The 22795-nt window shown below is 42.3% G+C and overlaps 1 protein-coding gene across 19 annotated transcripts in view; it reads right to left on the bottom strand.

Moving 5' to 3' along the window:
- LOC144615101 (uncharacterized) overlaps window positions 1-22795 on the bottom strand; it is a 237109-nt gene that overhangs the window by 81744 nt on the left and 132570 nt on the right. Inside the window, exon 4 of one of the 19 annotated variants that reach the window (XR_014136541.1) lies at window positions 10460-11475. The exons of the other annotated variants lie outside the window; for them this stretch is intronic. The gene's annotated coding sequence lies outside the window, so the exon portion shown is untranslated. Of the gene's footprint in view, window positions 1-10459; window positions 11476-22795 lie in introns of those variants that run through there. 19 annotated transcript variants of the gene reach the window in all.

The raw sequence follows: 22795 nt of genomic DNA, 5'->3' as shown, positions 1-22795 counted from the left end.
TTGAAAAAGCTGGAAAGATATTACTCTTGTTTCTGTCATTATGACATATTTCAGACATGCCAAAAAGTCTTTTTTAAATTTTTTTTAATGTTTATTTATTTTTGAGAGAGAGAGAGACAGAGACAGAGACAGACAGAGACAGAGACAGAGAGGCGAAGGGCCAGAGAGAGAGGGAGACACAGAATCTGAAGCAGGCTCCAGGCTCTGAGCTGTCAGCATAGAACCCGATGCGGGGCTCGAACTCAGGAACCGGCAAATCAGACCTGAGCCGAAGTTGGGAACTTAACTGATTGAGTCACCCAGGCACCCCAAGACAGGCCAAGAAGTCTTAAGGATAATTTAAAAAACACTCATGTATCCTGAATCCAGCTTAAGAAATCAGCTGATATAGACACATGTCGTTCTTATATGTTGTAACACTCGTTTCATTTGTTCATTGGCCTTTATTTTAATTACATGACAAGAAGCCTGAAAAAAATGCCTGGGTAAGAATTAGAATCACAAGTTCAGGTCACATTCTTTGGCTGAAACAGAGACATCTTTTGTACCTCGGGCCAACTGAAATCTTCTTGTCATAATTGCCATTAGCTGCCATGGGTTTTGATTTTTACTTGTTCAAAAGTAAGCAATCAAAACATCGCCCCCCCCCCAAATCCCTTTAAATCAGTCTGTATAAAACTGTTCAAGGGTGCCGGGGTGGCTCAGTTGGTCAAGTACCCAACTTGAGCTCAGGTCATGATCTCACAGTTTGTGAGTTCGAGCCCCATGTCGGGTTCTCTGTGGTCAGTGCAGACCCCATTTTGGGTCCTCTGTCCCCCTCTCTCTCTCTGCGCCTCTCCCACTTAGGCTGTCTCTATCTCAAAAATAAATAAATATTAAAAAAAATAAAACTGTTTAAAAGTCTCTGACATATGCAGGTGAATGTACATTACAGGAAGATTTTAGGGTATCGCTGTTAATTACCTTTATAAAAAATTTTAGGCTTCTTTTGTCATTCATTAGATATTCAGATAATTAATACCCCTGCCATCTGTTTTTTAATAAATCCATATAACATTATACATGAGTATGGAAAATAATCAGTACTTATTTGGGCCATTTTTAGGCTTTTTGAATCATGGTTACAGCCAACTTCAGCCAGCGGGGAGAGAGCATTGTTCTTTTATGAGCCAGGCACTTCTCAACATTCCAACAGAAAGAGTAAGTTTTGAAGTATAGTCATTTCTGATTGTAATCCAGTCTGGAAGCTGAAATAGTCATCTAAGTATATATTAAAACCCCTCGTAAAATCATCTTGTGAGAAGCGATTGCAGAAGTTGAATCAAAGTGAATTTACATTCTAATTTATGAACACTGCTTGGTTTTATCTTAGTAAATATTTCACTAAGGTTCTTAAAACACTTTCTCTGTTAAGAGTTCTGCTTCAATACATCGGAAGTGGTATTTCCAAAGACTAAATTACTCCATTCTCTGATTTAGTGGAATGTATATGCCATGTTTATTTTTTGAAGAATTACAGATGAATCATAGTGAAGTTTCCTTTAAATCTTGGAAATGACCCAGAGCTATGACTTATCCATTGCTATTCTCATAAAATATAACACTTGGTAGGAGAAAAGGATTCAGAGACATATCTAACATATTTTCTCCCTAGTTTCCTGGGAAAAGGGAAGCTATGAGGTTAAATCAGGGTAAATAATTCACTATCTATTGTTCACTCAGAACAGAAGTGAAAAGTCGAGTATGTGTGTTGCTGTGTTCGTCTCTGAGGGATGCCGTAACAGAATACCACAGCCTGGGTGACTTAAACAACAGGAATTTATTTCTCACAGTTGCGGATTCTGGAAGTCTGAAATCAAGGTGTCTGCAGGGTTGGTTCCTCTGGATCTCATTTCAACTTAATTAACTCTTTAGAGACCCTGTCTCCAACTACAGTCACACTCTCAGGGACAGGGGGTTAGGGCTTCAACATACGAATTTAGGGGACCCAATTCAGCTCATAACAATTACATAGCACTTCTGCAAAGCCCACACTCTCACCAGCGGGCAGAGGCAGGGCGCTCACACATGGTGCCACTTTCCGAAAGAAGCCCTTTTGTTTCAATTCAAGACGATAATTTTCATCCCCGTTTTCAATTCTGACTCAACGCTAACTGCTCCAGCTGACTCAAAGAATCTGATAAATATTTACAGAGAGAGAAATAAATTATTGGACATCCAACTGAAAAGAAAACACTCACCTTGAGTTTCTAAGATAGCCAAGTTTAGACTCCAGTGCGTCTTCTGGCATTTCTGAAGTCGCTTTGGCAACTGTTAATAATGGAAATGCTGCTCTGCTAACAGCAAACATTTCCAATGACCCCACCAGCGGACCGAAAGCACTTCAAGCCACAAGGCACAGCCATCAAGCATATGGCCCTACTGTCCTGGTCACACTTCCGTCTCCAGGAACAAGCCGAGTCCTGCTTCAGTGAGGTTCGAGGCACCAAGGGTCTGCCCTTTGCCTTGACACTGTTTTCTTCTGATGGACTCAAATTTAAGTAGAATGATTCTAGTCCTTCTTATACATATAAAAATATATTCTATCACTTTTATTTTTGTGAATGCAGAAATGGAATATTATACATACTGTACTTAAGGATATCACGTTATATCCTGGGCACCTAGCTAACACTCCTAATCTCTATGGCTTGGGAATTTACTACCAAAGAACCTCTGTAGCTTAAGGATTCATGCTCTGTAAGGATTCATGCTCTGAATTCAGAGCATGAATCCTTAAGCTGTGGCTTAAGATTCATGGCTTAAATAATTCATGCTCTAGCAGCCCCTGGAGCTCAGTGGTGAGTTCTAGGCCTGATGTAAGAGGAGAGAGCCCCTGGACAGGACTGTCCTAGGAGAAATGTCACAAGGCCCAGCAGACCCACTCAGCCTCTGGGTGAAAGGAGAAAAGCAATCTGGGCTGAATGCCTTCTTACAAGGCTCATGCTAGATTGTCTCCATCTTACCTGTTTACTTCATGTTCACAAGCCTAAAAAAATGTACATGTTCGTCCTTCCTTCCTTCCTTCCTTCCTTCCTTCCTTCCTTCCTTCCTCTCTTTCTTTTTCTTTCTTTCTTTCTTTCTTTCTTTCTTTCTTCCGTTTTTTCTAGTTTTAGGAAACTAAAACTCAGGGCTGTTGCTTTCCTATTAGCAAATAGCTCCTAACTAGAAATGCCAAAATTCCATCACATGGTCATCATCCTCCAAAACCTGTGGTCTTTAGGTGTCTCATGCCTTCAATTAGGTGCAGAAGGAAATGCCTGGCCCCTATTGGCCATCAGAGTGGGGCAACCTTTTATGAGATGTTCTGTCAACAACTTAGGGAAACCTAACTAGCACAAAAGAAGTTCTATAGAGTTCTCAAGTTTTTGAGAATATAATTTCAAACAAGTATATATATGAGTTCTTTTTATAGGATTAAACTTGGCTCAGAAGACTAGTTTCTGAAAAAAAACAAAAATTTAAAAAATAATTAAAAAATAAAATAAATTAAAAAAAATTTTTTAAAAGACCAGTTTCCAAGGACTTAGTAAATATTTGTTGAGACAAAGAATAGAGACGTGTCAGGAAGTAGGTCAACCAAAAATGAGCACATTTCCTTTGATGATAAGCATGACTGCACAGGCAGTCCAAGCCCTGCCTCTGTCTCCCACTAACTATGGTGTCATCAGGTAAGTTGTTAATCCTTCGTGTCTCATCTTTTTCATCTGTAAAATGAGTATAAAACTAATAGGTGAATGCATAAACTGTAATACATCCAGACAATGGAATATTATTCAGTTCTAAAAAGAAATGAGCTCTCAAGCCATGAAGTCACATGCATATCACGAAGTGGAGGAGGTCGATCTGAAAAGGCTACATACTGTATGATTCTAACTATAAGACATTCTAGAAAAAGCACAATTATGAAGACAGTAAGAAAAAAAAAAAGTAGTTGCCAGGAATGGGGAAGGGGAGGGAAAAGACAAATGAGTATATAATGAGTACCTATGTCAGTCAGTCTGTCGGTCAGTAAGACCAATGGGTTACTCTACATAAACCACTAGAACTGGTTGGGGTACAGTCAGCTCCAGACTCCTACTACTACCGCTACCTCTGTACTAGCAATCTGAAGAAGAGGGGCTGTCACATCTATTAATCCCGCAGACTACTTCAATATGGCCAAGAAAAGGAGGAAGGCCGTTCTCCAAAGCCCACATGAATGAGTTATTCAGAACCTGAATACTGTGTAAAGAGATTGTTCACAAAATTGAGTGCGAAGGACTAAATGTTTACGTCCTTCAAAATGTATATGTTGAGGCCCTAACCCCTAACGTGGTGGTGTTTGGAAGTGAGGCCTTTGGGTAATTGGATCTTGAGGGTTGAGCCCAGATCAATGGGATTAGAGCCCTTCTAAGAAAAGACATTAGAGACGTAACTTCTCTCTCCTCCAGGGGAGGACACAGCTAGAAGGTGGCCATCTGCAAATCAGTAAGAGAGCTCTAACCAGGAACCGAATCAGCTGGCACCTTGATCTTGGACTTTCTAGCCTCCAGACTGTAAGAAATAGATTTCCGTTGCTTAAACGAGACAGTTTGGGGTATTTTTCTTATATCAGCCTGTACTGACTAAGACATTGAGTGAGTGTCAACAGCACCTGGAGGGCTTGTTTGAACTCTATGGCCCTTCCCCACAGAGTTACTAATTCAGTAAGTATGGGGTAGGGCCCAATAATTTACATTTCTAGAAAGTTCTCAGGGGATATGATGTTGCCGGCCTGGGAACCGCACTCTAAGAACCACTGGTTTACTGAAAAGCCTGGCTCTGAGTTGGAGATGAGTAGAATGGCAAATGACCCAGGTGAGAGCCTAGTTGGAATCAGCACAAGTTGTTTTTTTTTTTAATTTTTTTAAATATTTTATTTATTTTTGAGACAGAGAGAGACAGAGCATGAGCAGGGGAGGGGCAGAGAGAGAGGGAGACACAGAATCTGAAGCAGGCTCCAGGCTCTGAGCTGTCAGCACAAAGCCTGACACGGGGCTCGAACTCACGGAGTGTGAGATCATGACCTGAGCCGAAGTCGGACACTCAACCGACTGAGCCACCCAGGCGCCCCGGGATCAGCACAAGTTGTAAGCTAGAGCTGTTGAAATAATTGGTACTCCAGGTAGATCCAGAATTCCTTGACATCATTTTTTTCCGATGAGGTAAAATCTAAGAACACATGGAAAATGTAAGTCTAAAAATAATGAAAATATAAAAGAAATAAAACACTCAGTTCCAGCAAAATTGCCCAACATAAGAGGAAAGGGAAGGGATCCACTTTTATGAAGTGAGTTAAACTGCTAAAACTTCAACAAAATTTTTCATCAAATAGCAAGGGAGGAGGGCTCAAGATGGTGTCATAGAAAGATCTTGAACTCAATCTTCCCACAAACAGAATAAATCTACGGCTACATATGAAACAATTCTCTCGGGTAAGGAACTACTTGAACAGCACATCCACAAAAGAGGATAAAAAGGTCACATCAAGTTGGGTATGAGAGGTGGAGATGTGGTCTGGCAAGAAACTCCACTCCAGACGCCAGAGACCCACAATCAGGAGGGATCTCACCGTATGAAACTTGCCCCTGTAGAGTGAAGGGTTTATGCCCCACATTAGGTGGGGACCTACACCAAAGGACAAGACCCCATGGCATCTGGCCCTGAAAAACAACAGGGCTTACTGCCAGGAGAACCACTGGGTTGTAGGAAATAGAAAATCCACTCTTAAAGGGTTTGTGCACAGACACGGTCACTTCAGGTTTCAACACAAAAGGAACAATTTGACCATATGCAAAGGAGACCCATTTCTTAATCTAAAAGCACCTGCTAGAGACACAGGCACATGTTGTGTTGGGACTCTCCCTGGGGACAGAGGTGCTGGTGGACACAATTCGTGTTCTCCTTCTGCCTCGCTGGTGCCAGTGCTGGCAGGTACCATTTTTGTACCTTCCCCTGCCATAATCCATCAGCAGGAGTGCCCTGCCCCCACATGCCATGGCCATAGCTCACCCCATCACAGCCAGCAGGCATGTGCAGCATATATAGGGGATGCCCTCTGAGCGCCTGGCTGTGGTGGCCAGGGAGGATTGTGTTTCGGACACCATGGGCCTGAAGTAATTGGAGAGACTATCTTTGGCTGGCCACCACCCCCAGGGCACTGCACAAACAGCAGACTGACACACGTCTCTAGTCTTCACGTGCAACAAGCCTTTGTGCCCTCAGCTTCATTGTAAGGAGCAGGTTTCAGGTTTGCCACACAACCAGAAGCTACAGGGGTGTCCCCAGGGAACGTGCACAGGAAGACACTATACAGTGCCCTTCCCTGGCCCCACCATGGCTTGCTGATACCTCCCAGAAAGGAGTTTATTCACTTATCTAAAGCAATGATGTTTCCAACTGTTGCCTAAGGGACACCTCCAGAACTCCTGATCTGGAAGCCAGCAGAGTTTACAATTATAGGCAGGCCCATAAAACTATATATATTTACATACCTTAAAAGCTGCACGCACGCACACACACATACACACACACACACACACACACACACACACACACACAAAAGCTGCTACCTGAGGATCTGGCTTACAATTAGCCTGAACTAGGCACTATCTGAGATCCCTTCTTTTGGAACACTGGAAGGTCTTGGCACACCCTTAACAACTGGGACCTATGAAGAACAAGTCAGGCTACTTAGACAATCACAAAGTTCTGATTAAAAAAAAAAAAAAAACTAGGACAATGTTAAATAACAAATTTCATCTCCTATATAAAACCACACCTTCAAGATTGGGAGAGGTAGCTATTTAGCCTGCTATATAGAAACAAATGCAGAGAATCTAGCAAAATCAGGGAACATAAGAATATGTTCCAAACCAGACAAAACCTCACAAAAAGACCTTAATGAAAGAGGTAAGTAATGTGCCTGATAAAGAGTTCTAAGCAATGGTCATATAGAAGCTCATCGAACTCAAGAGAAGGATGGGTGAACACAGTGAGAACTTCAACAAAGAGATAGAAAACATAAGAAAATACCAAACAGAAGTCACAGAGCTGAAGAATGCAATAACCGATCTGAAAAATACACTATGCGGGTTCAACAGCAGACTGAATGAAGCAGAGGAATGAATCAGCAAGCTGGAAGAAAGCGTAGTAGAAATCACACAGATAAAGTAGCAAAAAGAAAAAAAGAATTTTAAATATTTAAAATAGCTTAAGGGACCTATAGGACAATATCGAGTGGAATAACATCTGCATTACAGGATTCCAATAGGAGAAAAGAGAGAGAGAAAGAGGCAGAACACATATTTGAAGAAATATTATTAGCAAGGAGATTGAATCAGTAATTAAAAACCTTCCAAACAAAAGTCCAGGAAACAGACAATTCTACCAAATGTTCCAAGATTTAATACCAGTCCTTCTTAAACGTTTCCAAAAAATTGAAGAGGAGGAAATGCTTCCAAATTCATTTTACAAGACTGGAATTAAGCTGATACCAAAGCCAGACAAAGATCCACACAAACAAAAGAAAGTTACAGCCCAATATCTCTAACGAACATAGATGCAGAAATCAACACAATGTTAACAAACCAAATTCAACAATACATTAAAAGGATGATACATCATGAACAAATAGTGTTTATTCCAGGGATGCAAGGATGGTTCAACATCCACATATCAATCAACAGGATACACCACATTAGCAAAAAAAGGATAAATTTCATATCATTACCTCAAAAGATGCAGAAAAAGCATTTGACATAACTGAACAACCATTTATGATAAAAACTCTCAACAAAGTAGTGATAGAGGGAATGTACCTCAATATACTAAAGGCCATATATGACCAGCCCACTGCTAACATCGTACTAAATAGTGAAAAGCTGAAAGTTTTTCCTCTAAAATCATGAACAAGGCAAGTACGCCCACTCTCACGACTTTTATTCAACATAGTATTGGAAGTCCTAGCAATAGCAATTAGGCAAGAAAAAGAAGTAAAAACCATGCCAAATGGGAAAGAAAGAAGTAAAACTGTCTCTTGCAGATAACAGATTCCTTTATATAGAAAACCTTTAAAACTCCACCAAAAAACTTTTAGAACTAACAACTCAATTCAGTAAAGTTACAGGATACAAAATTAATATACAGAAATTTGTTTCATTTCTTAAACTAACAACCTACCAAAAGGAGAAATTAAGAAAACAATTACATTTATAATCACGTTAAAAAAAACTCAGAATAAATTTAACTAAGGAGGTGAAAGACCTGAACACTAAAAACTACAAGACATTACTAAAAGAAATTGAAGAAATAAATGGAAAGATATTCCATGCTCATTTATTGGAATAATTAACATTATTAAATGTCCATATTACCTAAAGCAATATACAGCTTCAATGCAATCCTTGCCAAAATCCCAATGAGACTTTTCACAGAACTAGAACGAATAATTCTAAAATTTGTCTGCAACCACAAAAGATGCCAAATAGCCTAAGTGATTTTGAGAAAAAACAAAGCTGAAAGTGTCATGCTCCCTCTTTTCAAACTGAACTACAAAACTATAGTAATCAAAACAGTTTGGTATTGTCATAAAAACAGAAAACAGACACATAGATCAATGGGACAGAATCAAGAGCCCAGAAATAAACTCACACACATATGGTGATTCATTTATAATAGAGGAGGTAACAATATATCATGGGAAAAGGACAGTCTCATCAATAAATGCTGGGAAAGTGGACAGCCACATGCAAAAGAATGAAGACGCCTGTACACATAAATTGCACAAAACCACACCATATACGGAAGTTAACTCAAAATGAATTAAACACTTAAATGCGAAACCTGAAACCATAAGATTCCTAGAAGAAAGCACAGCAGTAAGCTAGTTGACATTGGTTGTAATCATTTTTTTTCTTTTTTTTTTTTGAATGTGACTCCAAAGGCAAGGGCATCAAAGCAGGGATAAACAAGTGGAACTATATCAAACTAAAAATCTTCTCCACAGCAAAGGAAACCATCAATGAAACAAAAAGGCAACCTACTAAATAGAAGACATTTGCAAATCATATATCCGATGAGAGGTTAATTATCTAAAATATGTAAAGAACTCATACAACTTAACAATAAAAATATTCAATTAAAAAATGGGCAGAGGACCTGAACAGACATTTTTCCAAAGAAGACATACAGATGGCTAATGAGCCCATGAAAAGGTATTCCACATCACTAATTATCAGGGAAATGCAATTCAAAGCCACAATGAGATATCACCTTACACCTCTTTGAATGGCTATTATCAAAAAGACAAGAAAATCAGGTGTTGGCAACGATGTGGAGAAAAGGGAACCCTTGTGCACAGTTGACGGGAAGTAAACTGCTGCAGCCACTGGGGAAGACAGCATGGAGATTCCTCAAAAAACTAAAACTGGAACAACCGTATGATCCAGTCATTTCACTTTCGCTTATTCATTCAAAGAATACAAAACTACTCATTTGTAAAGATCTACGCACTTGTATGTTCGCTTATCATATTCATAATAGTCAAGATATGGAAACAATCTAAGTGCCCATTGATGGATGAATAGATAAAGAAGATGTGGGATAGATAGAAAGATGATAGATAGATAGATAGATAGATAGACAGACAGACAATGGAATTCTATTCAACCATATAAAAGAATTTAATCTTGCCATGTGTGACAACATGGATGGAACTTGAGGGTATTATGTAAAGTAAGTCAGAGAAAGATAAATACCATATGCTTTCATGTGTTGTGGAATCTAAAAAACAAGTTAACAAACAAAAATTCATAAATACTGAGAACAGATTGGTGCTTACTAGTGGGGGAGGGGTTAGGGGTAAGAAATAGGTGAAGGGGCTCAGGTGTGTAGTGAGGGATGGAAATGAGACTTATGGTGGTGATCACTACACCGTGTATACAAACGTCAAATTATGATGTGGTACTCCTGAAACTTACATAATGTTGTATACCAATTTTACCTCAATAAAAACCAAACAAAAGAATCAAGGCAACAACAATGAAAATAGAACAGAGAGGCATGTGTCACTAACTTAGATATCAGAAAGAAGTATTTATGCTGTTATTAAAGAATCACGAGAGGGGCGTCTGGGTGGCTCTGTCGGTTAAGCGTCCGACTTCGGCTCAGGTCACGATCTCACAGTTCGTGAGTTCGAGCCCTGCATCGAGCATCTGTGCTGACAGCTCAGAGCCTGAAGCCTGATTCAGATTCCGTGTCCCCCTCTCTCTCTGCTCCTCCCCCACCCATGCTCTGTCTCTGCCTCTCTTTCAAAAATGAATAAACATGAAAAAAATCTTTTTAATAAAATAATAATTAAAAAAAAAAAAAGAATCACGAGATATTCAATACCTGGAAAATCAAAGAGAACAGGAAACATTCTGAGGACCAGCCCCTGACAGGGAATGGTCCTCTCTCGGAACCCCAGGGCTCGAGGTCAGCGACGTCAGCTCATTCCTCTATCTACCAAAAGTGATTCTCTGAGGGAAATGAACACGCGGAGCGGGGAACACCGGCCTGAGGGGTCAGTCGTCGCAGCGCCAACCACAAGAGGCAGTGGCAGCGGTACAGGAGGAGTAGACTGTGTCACCTGCCCGAGTCCTATCCTCAGCTTGACCCCAGGAGAGCATGGCCACTTGGAAAACAGGGGCACTCAAAACAGGGGTTTGATTACACTGGAGGGGGAAGAAACACACATCAGTTAGGTCTTGGGTCTGTGGCTGCAGCTGGTGCAAATTTCTAATGTTTGCGATGAACTCTGCGAACTACTGGGAGGAAACACTATGCAGAGATGAGCTGTGGCCCAGCTTGACGAGCGAATTCTCGCAGCGAAACCTACGTCCGAACAGTAGTGGACACTAACTGACCTTGCGCTGAGATTGAAACAAAAAATGGTTCGATCTCCCTCCTTCCATCAGACGTCACCGGATCTTTGCCCTGGTCTCAGCTTGCTATGTTCCACACTGCATTCACTGCTGGTTCGGCGGACGTCCTTTTGCTTCAGCTAACGGTGACACCAACAGTGATTTGCTTGCATATGTGTCTATTGTGTATGTGCGCACGTGTGCGTGCGTACATGTGCGTCTACACTCGTGCACGTGTACTGCGCCCTGTGTGCATGTGTGTGTGTCACGCGTTTGCGTGCACGTGTGCCCATGAATGCACGCGTATGTGTACGTGTGCATTTGACGGGAGTGGAGCGCGTAGTGTGGTGTGTGACCTACTGGCCTTCTGGATTCTCCAGAAGGTGAAACAGTCAGCGGCTTGCGTTGCCTTGGCTGGACTTCTGAAATCCTGAAGGAAGCGCGGTTGGCAGAGACGGCCACGCAGCTCCAGCTGCCGCCAGGAGTCACAGGGAAGACTTTTTGGCTGAAGCTAAAGGAAGTAAGAAACGGGAGGGTCATTTGGTGCTTTCTACTTTCTCCCTGGAAATCTATTAACGTACAGGAATTCGCCGTGGTCAAATACGGAACATTTTTACTTGCTGGTCCTTTCGGAGGACGCGCCTTTAGTTGGCCTTCTAGTTATGTTGCAAGGATGCGCCTTTAGTTGGCTTTCTAGTTATGTTGCATAATGTCTGGAGACCTATACTGTCAGCTGGGCAGGCCCGGAGCGGGAGAATAGAACAGGAAGGGGGTTGTCACCCTCAGGACGACACTGTTCTGGAGCAGAAAAGGGGTGCAGGGCACATGTGGGCTGGAACAGCCAACGTGATCCAGAGGGCTGCGGGCTAACCCGGATGACAGAGCGCCCGTCTCCCGGCAACTACCCCAAAACTGATGAGGAAACATTCAACCGATGACTTCCTCCATCTGGAAATCAAACTGCAGCCTGTTGCAGAAAATGAAACCCGGAGGAATGTTCTCGTGCCCTGACCACCTTTCCCAGAACACCCTTGGCCTCTCGCCTCTGCCTGCATGCCATACTCAGTGTCCCTGCAGGTGGCATGGCTTCTCTGATTGCAGGATTCTGAGGAGACATTACCAGCCCCTCCCCTCCCCTGCCAGTGGCTGCCCGACTTCCTGGTATGCAGCCTGCATTCAGTCAACCCTCATTCATGCAACCCTCATTCAGTCAACCCTCCAGCCTGCAAGGGAAGCTTCCAGCCTGGGAGGTGGAGTCCATTTGGGCGGGAAGGGAGAGGGTGAGAAGGGGGGGAGGGTGGTTATTGACCAGACGCCATCTGCGTGAATCGGTGCATTCGTGCATCAGTGGGACGGAAGCTATCATTTTGACCACCTGTCGGATTCCTGCCTCTACTTCTCCAGTGGTTCCGAACTTGGAGAAGGGTCCGAAGAGTGTGGGACTATCACTGCTCAAACCCCAGCCGTGGTAGCAAAACCCTTTATTGGATATGGCTAGATTGGCCGTGAGGTATGAAGACCGGCGTCTGCAGCTCTCTCATTTCTGTTTGAAACTCTGCACCCCGGCTTTCCCACGGGTGAGCCCCCCCCCCCAAGGGACGCAAGATCCAGGGGAGTCATGATGTCTGGTTTTCACGGGCTGTATCGTTGAAACTCCGCTAACCGTGATGCCTGGGCTGGGAGAGGGCAGGAAAGGTGAAACCCCCACCAGTACAGAACTCCAGACTCTGGCTCCAGCCCGTCCCCCACCAGCCTCTCAACTGCTACCAACCGAGCAACACGCAACCAAAAAACTATGCAGCACGAATCCCACCTTCTTCATGAATGTTTCCCTCTGCATCCCAGTCAAGAGTTTCTCGGCCTTCTTTGAACCCCTAGAGATTTTAAGCCTTCTGTAAGGCATTCACGATGTTCTAACCTATTCTAGTACTCCCGGCTTCTCTGCCACTTGACTCTAAGCCATTGGAGGGTAGGAGCTTCACCTTCTTCATTGCGTGTCCTTAGGAGAGCTTGCAAAGAGCAGTTGATACAAGTTTGTTCAATGAAATCAGTTTTACCTCCTGTCGAAAGTATTTAAAGTGCTCGGCGTTACAGCTTTGTACATTCGTCCCAGGGGGAATTATTCTTTACCACCCAGAAATTGTGAATTGCATTTCAGATGAAAGCTTTTGATTAAAACAGGCCTTGCTGGCAAAAGCCCCTCATGTCACTAGCTGTGAGTGGTGCCAGGATGCGAAAATGAGCCGGGTCCCATCCGGCTTTCAGATTTCAATAAACATCAATACTCATACATTTAAAACGGAAGCAAAATCCTTCAAAAGATCTTAAACTGTGCTGGAGTAAGGATGAAATATACTGCTGATCTGAGAGTTGGCACGGCAGGAAGAATTTCTCAGTCTTTGATCAATGCTGAAATGGCCGAGAGTCTCACAATGGAAAATAACCATGTAGGTTACGCAGCCAGATCCCTCCTTTCGTGGATGAGGAAACTGAGACTCAGACAGGGCCGCTGATGGGACCGGTGACTTCACCGCTGGTCAGCTGAGGTGCTCGGGGCAACACATCCCCCTGGCTCCCCGCGAGGCTGCGGAGATTGCCAGTTAGTCCAAACCCAGCTGCTGAGAGAGCCACCAATGAGGCCACGATCCAAGTTGTAGGAGGAACAGTCTGGAGGCCATGCTCAAGGCTAGACAGAAGCAGAAAAGCAGGGGAGAGGGGACACCCTGGGCCAGGAGGAGGTGACGATGGCATGTGCTTTAGGGGATGTACTGGGGAGAGAACATTTTATAGAAATAATTTGTTTGATAAACTACTTTCTAAATTTTTTTAAGTGTATTCATTTTCGAGAGAGAGAGAGAGAGAGAGAGAGCATGAGCAGGGGACAGGCAGAGAGAGAGAGGGAGACACAGAATCTGAAGCAGGCTCCAGGCTCTGAGCTGTCTGTCTGTCAGCACAGAGCCCAACGTGGAACTCGAACCCACGAACTGCGAGATCATGACCTGAGCCCAAGTAGGATGCTTAACCGACTGAGCCACCCAGGTGCCCGGTTTGATAAACTACTTTCTAAATAAATTAAGGAATGTTAGTCCCCGATATTCTTTCTTATACTTATTTTCCAGTGGTTCCTGCCAGATTGTCCCTCTGGGCAAGACATAAGAAAATGATAACGTTAGAGCTCTTGTCCACAACACAGAAGACATGTCTCTTTTTTATCCATCTCAGAGGAGGAAACAAAAAGACCTGAATATGCAAAATAGAATACATTCACACTTTGGACTATCATGCAGCTATGAAAAGACTAAGGTAGAGCTTCTGTAGTGATGTGCCAGCACTTGAAGAACACCCAGGTAATTCTGTGAGTAATACCAATCAGTGAACAGCCTTATAATACCAGCCCACTTATTTAGAAAGCAAATGGGGCAATAGTCAGCAGGTGCACAGCCCTGTGTTCATAAATACAAAGGCATCTCCCTTGAATCATCTCCACAGGAAAAGGGAGCATGGCCTTGCCAGTCTATATCCATCCACGCTGTCCAAACGTTTGCTAACAAGGATGTATTTGTGTGATAGTTTTGTTAAAAAATAGATTGAAAGTGTGCTTTACTATACCAATTATGTTGGCATTGCAGACAAAAAGGACATTTCTACCCAACTTTCTTGGCTTGTAGAGATAAGCAAAAGCTGCAGTGAGAAAGTTTTGGGAAGATGTGGCTTTAAATTTTTTTTTTATTTTTTTAATTTGTTTTTTAATGTTTTATTTATTTTTGAGACAGAGAGAGACAGAGCATGAACGGAGGAGGGTCAGAGAGAGAGGGAGACACAGAATCTGAAGCAGGATCCAGGTTCTGAGCTGTCAGCACAGAGCCCGACGCGGGGCTCGAACTCACGGACAGTGAGATCATGACCTGAGCCGAAGTTGGACACTTAACCGACTGAGCCACCAAGGTGCCCCTAAAATTTGTTTTTAATGTTTATTTATTTTTGAGAGAGAAAGAGAGAGAGAGAGAGAGAGAGAGAGCATGAGCAGAGGAGGGGCAGAGAGAGAAGGAGACACAGAATCCAAAGCAGGCTCCAGGCTCCGAGCGGTCAGCACAGAGCCCAATGTGGGGCTCAGACTCACAAACTATGAGATTGTGACCTGAGCCGAAGTCAGACGCCTAACCGACTGAGCCTCCCAGGTGCCCCACGAAGATGTGGCTTTTAAAGGGCCAAGAGGAGCAGGTCCAGAAGCCTGGGACCGGGTGAACCCTGTTGTGGTAAAGCATAAACCTGTCCAGAGAGGCATCAGCTGCTGTCAGTGCAACAAGGCAGCACGCCCGGCTGGGTGGCCTCAGAAAGCCACACGTGTACCTGATATTTTCCTGTAGGGACTCTGTCAGCGATTCGAATATATGGGTTATAAGAATTTATCACACAGTCTACTATACAGTTTAATCAACAATGTGTGTCTGTTTCTTTTCTTGATATTTTTATAATAAAAGTCTTTTCCTGTGCACGACGTTGGCTTTAGCAGATCGAATGAGACAACCTTTCGGCAGTAAGCACACTCCTCTGACTCAAAGAGTGGCTAAAAATGACATTAAAACTTTCCCCACAATCTCCTTTCCCTTCTTTTCTTTCACTTATCAAAATGATCTGAGGCCTCACTGTCTGTTTTACTGTTGTTTTGAAAATTGCTTGGGCTTCTGAAGAAAAAGTGATCCAGTGATTAAACAATTGATTATCTTTAAGATTGATTAAGGATTGCCTGGGGACCATAATTTTATTGCAAATACATTACCCATAAACTACAGAAAAATCACCAACTAACTTGAACCTGCAGAAATATTATTACTATAGATCCTAACTAATACTCAACGTGCCCCCTTTTAAAATGAGAAAATAACCTTCAGCTCCTTTAAAATGTAGAGTTTGGCATTTTACTAAATTTCATAGGGAGAAAATGTAATGAGTCAATAAACCCAATTTGGAGGCTGGTTATTGTCACATAAATTAATTTGCCTGCTAAATGATCAGATTCACATCCACCTTTTTCCCCACCATCTGCCTCACAACAAAGTTGGCATTGTACTCCTTTGAGGACGGACTATAAAAATGTCATTACTTCAAGGCTTATTATCCACCAAGTCATGTTAAACTCCAGTTTCCCTGTGCTTGCTAGCTAACCAGGTAAAGAACGGAGTTTAGATTTTTTTTTTTTTCCAAAAAAACTATATACACCAGTGGTATGCCTCGAGGCATTTCTTTTTATCGGGCTATTGTCCAAAAGAGCAGTGCCGCCATGTGACCTTGGACTCCTGCTTGGCAAGCCACCCCCATTTAGTGGGAAGATGGCAGGCCACGTTTCCATGGCTCGGTTTTGACTTGTCTCTCCAAACACTTGTGATCTGTGAAATCTCTCCTGACTGTCACACTGAGTGATCCCATCCCATTTCTCTGTGCAATCAGGCACCTGGCAGGCTTTGCCAAACAGAATGCTGGTCAGGGAGGGGTGTGCGGGAGCCAGATTTTTGCTCTAGCCAAGTTCTAAATATGACCCTGATGGAATCCAAAGGCCAAGATAATCCTGACCAGGGTCTTCACACAATCCTTGTTTGATGGTAGAAGGAGAAATATGCTCAGTAGAAAAAACAAACAAACAAACAAAACATGGTCGATATAAAAGAACTGTTTAATATTTAAAAGTTTTTTAAAAGTCAGACACCAAATCCAGAGTCACTACTAATAGCCTTTTTTTTTTTAAATAGCTAAGCTACAACACCCAGTGGTCAGTGATGATTTTGTGTTTTTATTTTTTGCTTTTTCATTTGTCTTCCCTAGCAGTCAGGGTAGCATTAAATATACCAAGCCATTCTGTGCTGTACAACTCCTACCGTTTAAGCTTCACCATAATGATATAATGTGGATTTCTTGTTTGATGACTCAAATTTTTTTGGAGCTATGTGACATGTAGATAATTGCAGCTATTCAAAAAAATGGCTGATAATTATATTACTTGAGGAAAGAATAGTGGGGAATATATTTCGACCTCAGCTTTTCACAAATATATTCTTAATCCACTAAAAATTTTGAGAATTTACTCTATGTTAAATATGCAAAAATAAATACAATATAAAAAATAGACGGCCCATGCCCATAGGGCATAGAGTGTCTAGACTCTAGCAGGAAAATCGGAAAAGTGAAAAGTAATCTACTCAAGTATGTAATACAAGAAAATATTATGTTAAGTACAATAGAGGGACGGAGTAAGCAAGGTCCCTGGGAGCAGCTGGGTCTAGCATGGAATGTGACTGGCCAGATCCAGGCAGGAATTCAGTTCTCAAGTGTTTCAAATGTCATGCAAAAGATTTTAGAATTTGTCTAGTTGGGAGCCATTGAATAATTTCAGGCAGAAGAATGGTACAAGGTATGAGTTTTGGAAAGCGCATGTATTCCAACAGAATCAGAGCAAATGTGTTGGGACCAGGGTGAAATTCGCAGTGTGGACACCAGAGGAGGCTGCTGTGGGTCAATCCAGGGGAAGATTCTGAGTCAGAGTCACATAGCAACAGCAGGGACTCACAGAAGTGTGAGTTCAGGTGATGAGAAAGGACCATGGTTAGCCATCAGTGGGAACAACACAGTGAGGAAGGGAGAGGTCAACTAACTATGACTCCTAGATGACTGTCAACGACAGCTCACCACAACCACGTGGGATGAATTTCCATGTCCAGTACAAGTGGTAAGAATGAAAAACAATGAGACACACTGATCACACAATTTACCTGAAGGGCAGGCTGTTTGGAGGGAGGTAAGGAGATTTTGCTGTTCCAACAGCATGAAGACGAAGCAGAAGGAAAAGGACAGAAATCTAGTCATCAAAGATTAACGCCCAGCCATCCAAAGAAGCATTTGGGGATAGTAGAATGGGAAAGGAAATGGGGTGGATTCAAGTTTTAATTTTAAAATTTGGGTTAGAAAGTGGTGAAAAGACAGACAAGACCTTGAAACACGCTAAATATATTGGTGGCAGTGGGAAAGGGAGAGATATCCAGAGGTCAGTTGGAAAAGGAAAATGGTGACAAGGGCACAGAGGACAAGGAGTAGACACCCATATGTGTCACCTCCGTCCACACCCAGAGAGAAGCTTCTAGTCTCAATGTTGGCAGGCAGCCGAAGCCGCAGGAGGTGCTCGCCCCTCCTGAGCTCCAGGTCGCCTTTCCTGAGCTTGCCCTGGGCACTGTCAGTCCCTGAATCTACTGGAATCTTGTCTCCATAGAAGATTTGCTAGTCGGTGGGTTTTCTCTGCAAGATCCCGAAACATCTGGCTGAGTGTTGGGACAGCTTGGGAGGAACCAAAAACACTTAAGCAACAAAAGAACCAAGTCAGCTCCCAAGGGTTGAGGTTTCTGGGCCAACATGAAATTTGTCAGGTTAATCTAAATTGTGGAAACTAAGTCATACTGCAGATACTTGCCTTGAGACTTACATTATATGAACCTGCTATCTTTCTTCACTCAAAATCAGATAATTTCCAGATAACGCTTTCCCTCAGTACTGCATAGCCTCGGCTTGGAGGCTTCATTTCCAGAAGAAATTTAAAAAATTCAATCATGGCCTCACCATAGGAAAGTTAAAGGGAATCCTTCCCAAGGTTAATGTTAAAGAAGCCCGAACTTCATTCTACACTGTGGCATTATGGAAATGATCCCAACCTCCCGAATATAGTTTGAGTAGACAAGAGTGCTATTAGAAATCAAAGTATTATAGACAACAGAGGAATTACATTTACAAATTGCCATTTGTATTCAGAAAATATAACATCTATTGCAAAGATACCCTGTGCATTACTTACATTATTTGAGACCACTTTTTCATACTAATGATTTCAGTACCACATAGCAATTTAAAACCTTTTTATCCTGTACTTTTTGTGAAGACACTTTTGGTCATTTTCATACCATGAATGTTAGTGATAATGGCAAAAATCCATCTGAATTAGTTACTATCTGATTTTTGTTTTATTCCTGTATACTCTTCTAATTTTCAGTTTAAAAATCAAACATATTTGACTTGAGACTGCCAGTTCAACATCACCAAACTTTTCAAAAAATTGGTGCTAAGTTATACATGAAGTTCATTGAAAATTTAATTCTATTTTAAGTGTGCTGAAAATTAGGCATATTTATTTCCTCTAGAAGAGAGCCTTTTGTCTCAAAACACCCTTTAGTAGTATTGACTCATTTTAACTTTTGGAACCAGGTTAGGGTGCCTGGGTGACTCAGTCAGTTAAGCGTCCAACTTCAGCTCAGGTCATGATCCCATGGTTCGTGGGTTCGAGCCCGGTGTCAGGCTCTGTGCTGAGAGCTCAGAGCCTGGAGCCTGCTTCCGATTCTGTGTCTCCCTCTCTCTGTCCCTCCCCCACTCACACGCTGTGTCTCTCTCAAAAAATAAATAATAAACGTTAAAATTTTTTAAATTTTGGAATAAGGTTAATTTTAACTATATCAGTATAATATGGGAAGTAAATTTTATTCAGATTTTTTCTAGAAATTGGAATTTCTGAGCTCCTATAAAATTTATTGGTCTCTCTTTGATATTCTTGTTATTATTATTCCTGTTCATATGCAGTTAATTTTCATTCTCTCCCATTGTTTCTATAGAGTCAAAAACCACAGGTCTAACATGTCTTAAATATTATGCTATGATTCAGTAATAATAAATTGTGACAAAGATGTTGGTATAGAATCAATACCCAAATCTATGCACATCATTTCATTTTTCTTCCTGAAAATTATGACAAATTTAAGTACTAGTTTACTAAAAGAGGTCTGCTATTGGAATAGGACTTACATTCTTTCGACAGAAATGAAATAAAAGTGAGTCAAATGTCGGGGATATACTTAATGCTGAGTGCACACACATACAAGCACACACGTGCACAAAGCACACGTACATTAGAAAGTCTGAAACCTACGGGTATTTGCTTAGAGCGAGAGATGCCAGAAGATCTATACTACACATTCATTATTCAGATCTCTGCTAGCAACTCTGAACTGGGACTATTTAAACTGAATTTTGTTAACTCACTTTGATAATAGGATTAAATAGCTGAATACCATTTGTTCACCCCAGAAACAAGTACTTTCATCATGCACAGCTGTTTTAACTTGAAAAATACATAATGTTTCCAGGCCCTGACTATGTATTTCTTAAAGAATGTGGAAATATCTATTCTACTGTTTGAAATAACACATAATAATGCATTTTAATACATAAGCAATGTAGGGGTGCCTGGGTGGCTCAGTCTGTTAAGCGTTCAGCTCTTGATTTCAATTCAGGTCATGATCTGGCAGTTCATGACCTTGAGCCCCGCCTCAGGCTCTGTGCTGACAGCCTGCTTGGTATTCTCTCTCTCTCTCACTCTGTCTCTCCCCCACTCACGCTCACTCACTCTCTCTCCCTCTCTCTCAAAATGAATAAGTAAACTTTAAAAAATACTTAAGTACTGTAAAAAGAATATCTAATGAAAAACAACAATTTGATCTTAAGAGATTCTGGAGCATATTCTGAAAAACCCAGAAAGTCATAATTGATGAGCGTCGTAATGCGGTATTTTTGTCTCCATCTTGTTATCACCGCTGTAGTAAACATAAATGCTTTTAAGGAAAAATTTTCTTGGCTATTCTTTACAAAATTAATGTAGACCTCTGTGTTACAATCCCTGTGGATCTCTAAGGAAGCCAAATTAACAGGTTGAGAAAGGGACAGTCCACTGTCTGGGTCTGATTTAAGAAGATTCTTCAAAGAATTGGTTAGTGTGTGGTCGTTCAAAGACTGTCTTCCTTTACATAATGCCACAGCTATTTTTACAAATATGACAATAAGCCCCCAAAAGATGGGGGCATCTCTATCATTAGAGCCTCTCTCCCCAGACTTACAGTACCTGGTGTATAGCAGATACTCAATAAATATTTGCTGAATGAAAGTTTCTACCCTTTCTAATATAAGGATGAGAACTGAAAGACAAGAAAAGATCCAGGCAAATAGAAGATGCCGTGAATATTGTGAATGTACCTCACCTTCTCTTTATATTGAATTCTACTTCATAATTAGAGGTAAGGCTAAATATATAGTGAACATATTCACCAACATGATTATAGACCACTCATCACCCCAGCCAGGAGCACACATGGCTCGTAAGGACCAAAGAGATCAATGGACTATGGACAGATGGAAACACATCATCAAAGAAATCAGAGAATGGCAGAGATAACTGACCAAAAGGTAGCCTAACGGATGAACTGCCCAGCTTGTTTGGCTAAAGACATATTACTGAGCTAGCCCACTGCACTGAGACATAAGGCACAGAACTAGAGGCAGAAGATCTTTGGAAATGTACAAGACAATTGGATGCCAACAGGAGCCTACAGATGCCAATTTTTGAGTCAGAAAAATTGTACCTGGACCTCCTGTCAGGTAAGCTACCTAAAGCAAGTTTTTTCTTGGTCCTCTAAAAATTGAGCTTCTTTCCTTCCTTTCTGCATACTCCTCTTCCCAAGGAACATTCTTCTTCTCTTCTCTCAATACTGGCTACGGGACTATTCTTATTTGTCCAGTTCCCATCCTCCTTGCTATCTCAGAAAAAAGAAACACACTGCGTTAATTGGGCTTTTACTACTGCTTTACCAAAAGGCAACGGGAGATTTGGAAAATAGCAAGCCAGATCTCCAAAATTTGGAAGTTTCAAAGGCTCAGGAAACCACCTGAAAATAACTGGCATGAGTTTTTATGTGGGTGCATCCTTGCTCTAAGCGCTTCGCATGTACCAGCACATCGTTGTCATGGCAACCCCAGCAGATAGGTGCTATCATGATTAGTCCTTAAAATACAGAAACTAAAGTTTGCACAGTAGTCATGCCATTACCTGGGCTGTAATACAAAATAATCCAGGCCTTGCTTCTCACAGCATTTTCTTTGACTCTTTTCTGAAAAGTCTGGAAGTTTCTCTGCCAGGAAACCTTTCTTGATTCCTGGACTTCCTCGCATCTACCCACCTCACCCCCCTGAAACATTCTCTCAATAACTTGTAACTTCTCTGTGTGAAATAAGGGGAAATAGCACTCACTCTCGAGCACTGTTCTACCTGCTTTACGTAAATGTCTTCACGTAACCTTCAGAGACAAGGTAGGAAGCATTTTCCCCAGTCCGTAGGAGACAATGAGACTCAGAGACGTGAACGGTTTCCCTAAGTCAGGAAGCCGGTGCTCGCGGGCAGGGTTTGATCCTACACTGTTTCAGCCTTCCATGCTGCCCGCCTTTCGGCCAAGCAGGTCGTGGTCACTGATGCGGTCCACAAGGAGACACTGATTAGCAGAGAAGGCAAAACTTCCCCCATAAATTCAGAAACGGCAGCCAGTTGCCCAGGGACGAAAGTCTAGAGGCCTGGGCTGAGTAGGAAGAGACAACTCCCAGAAGAACACAAATGTCACCGATGTCACCGTCCTGATTCAAACCGCACCGGCAGGGCTCAGCGGAGGAACCGTGCACCTGAGCTGAGCTGGATGTGCTGGTCGGTGGGAGCCCAGCGCTTTCCACACCAGTCTTGCAGGTAACTTCTGTGTGCTCCTCCCAAGGCTTCTTCTCCGCCCTGTACCAGCCCTACATTACCTCCGGGGGTTCCTGAGTCCCAGGGGAAGATCAGAGAGGGGCAAGAAGCAGAATTGTCACTCCTGGCCCCTCCCCAGCCTGCCAGCAGGTTCCTCCCTTAGGTTCCAGGTGTCCTTAAGGCGTCTGACTTTTCCCTCCCGCCTGGGGACACCCCTGCTGGTTGCTTACGCCTAGCCCACTGC

This window comes from Panthera onca, chromosome F2 (assembly GCF_046562875.1).
Source record: "Panthera onca isolate mPanOnc1 chromosome F2, mPanOnc1 haplotype 2, whole genome shotgun sequence".
In the NCBI taxonomy this organism is placed as follows: Eukaryota; Metazoa; Chordata; class Mammalia; order Carnivora; family Felidae; genus Panthera; species Panthera onca.
The sequence above is the reverse complement of the archived record's forward strand: the minus strand, read 5'-3'. Positions and strand labels throughout refer to the sequence as shown.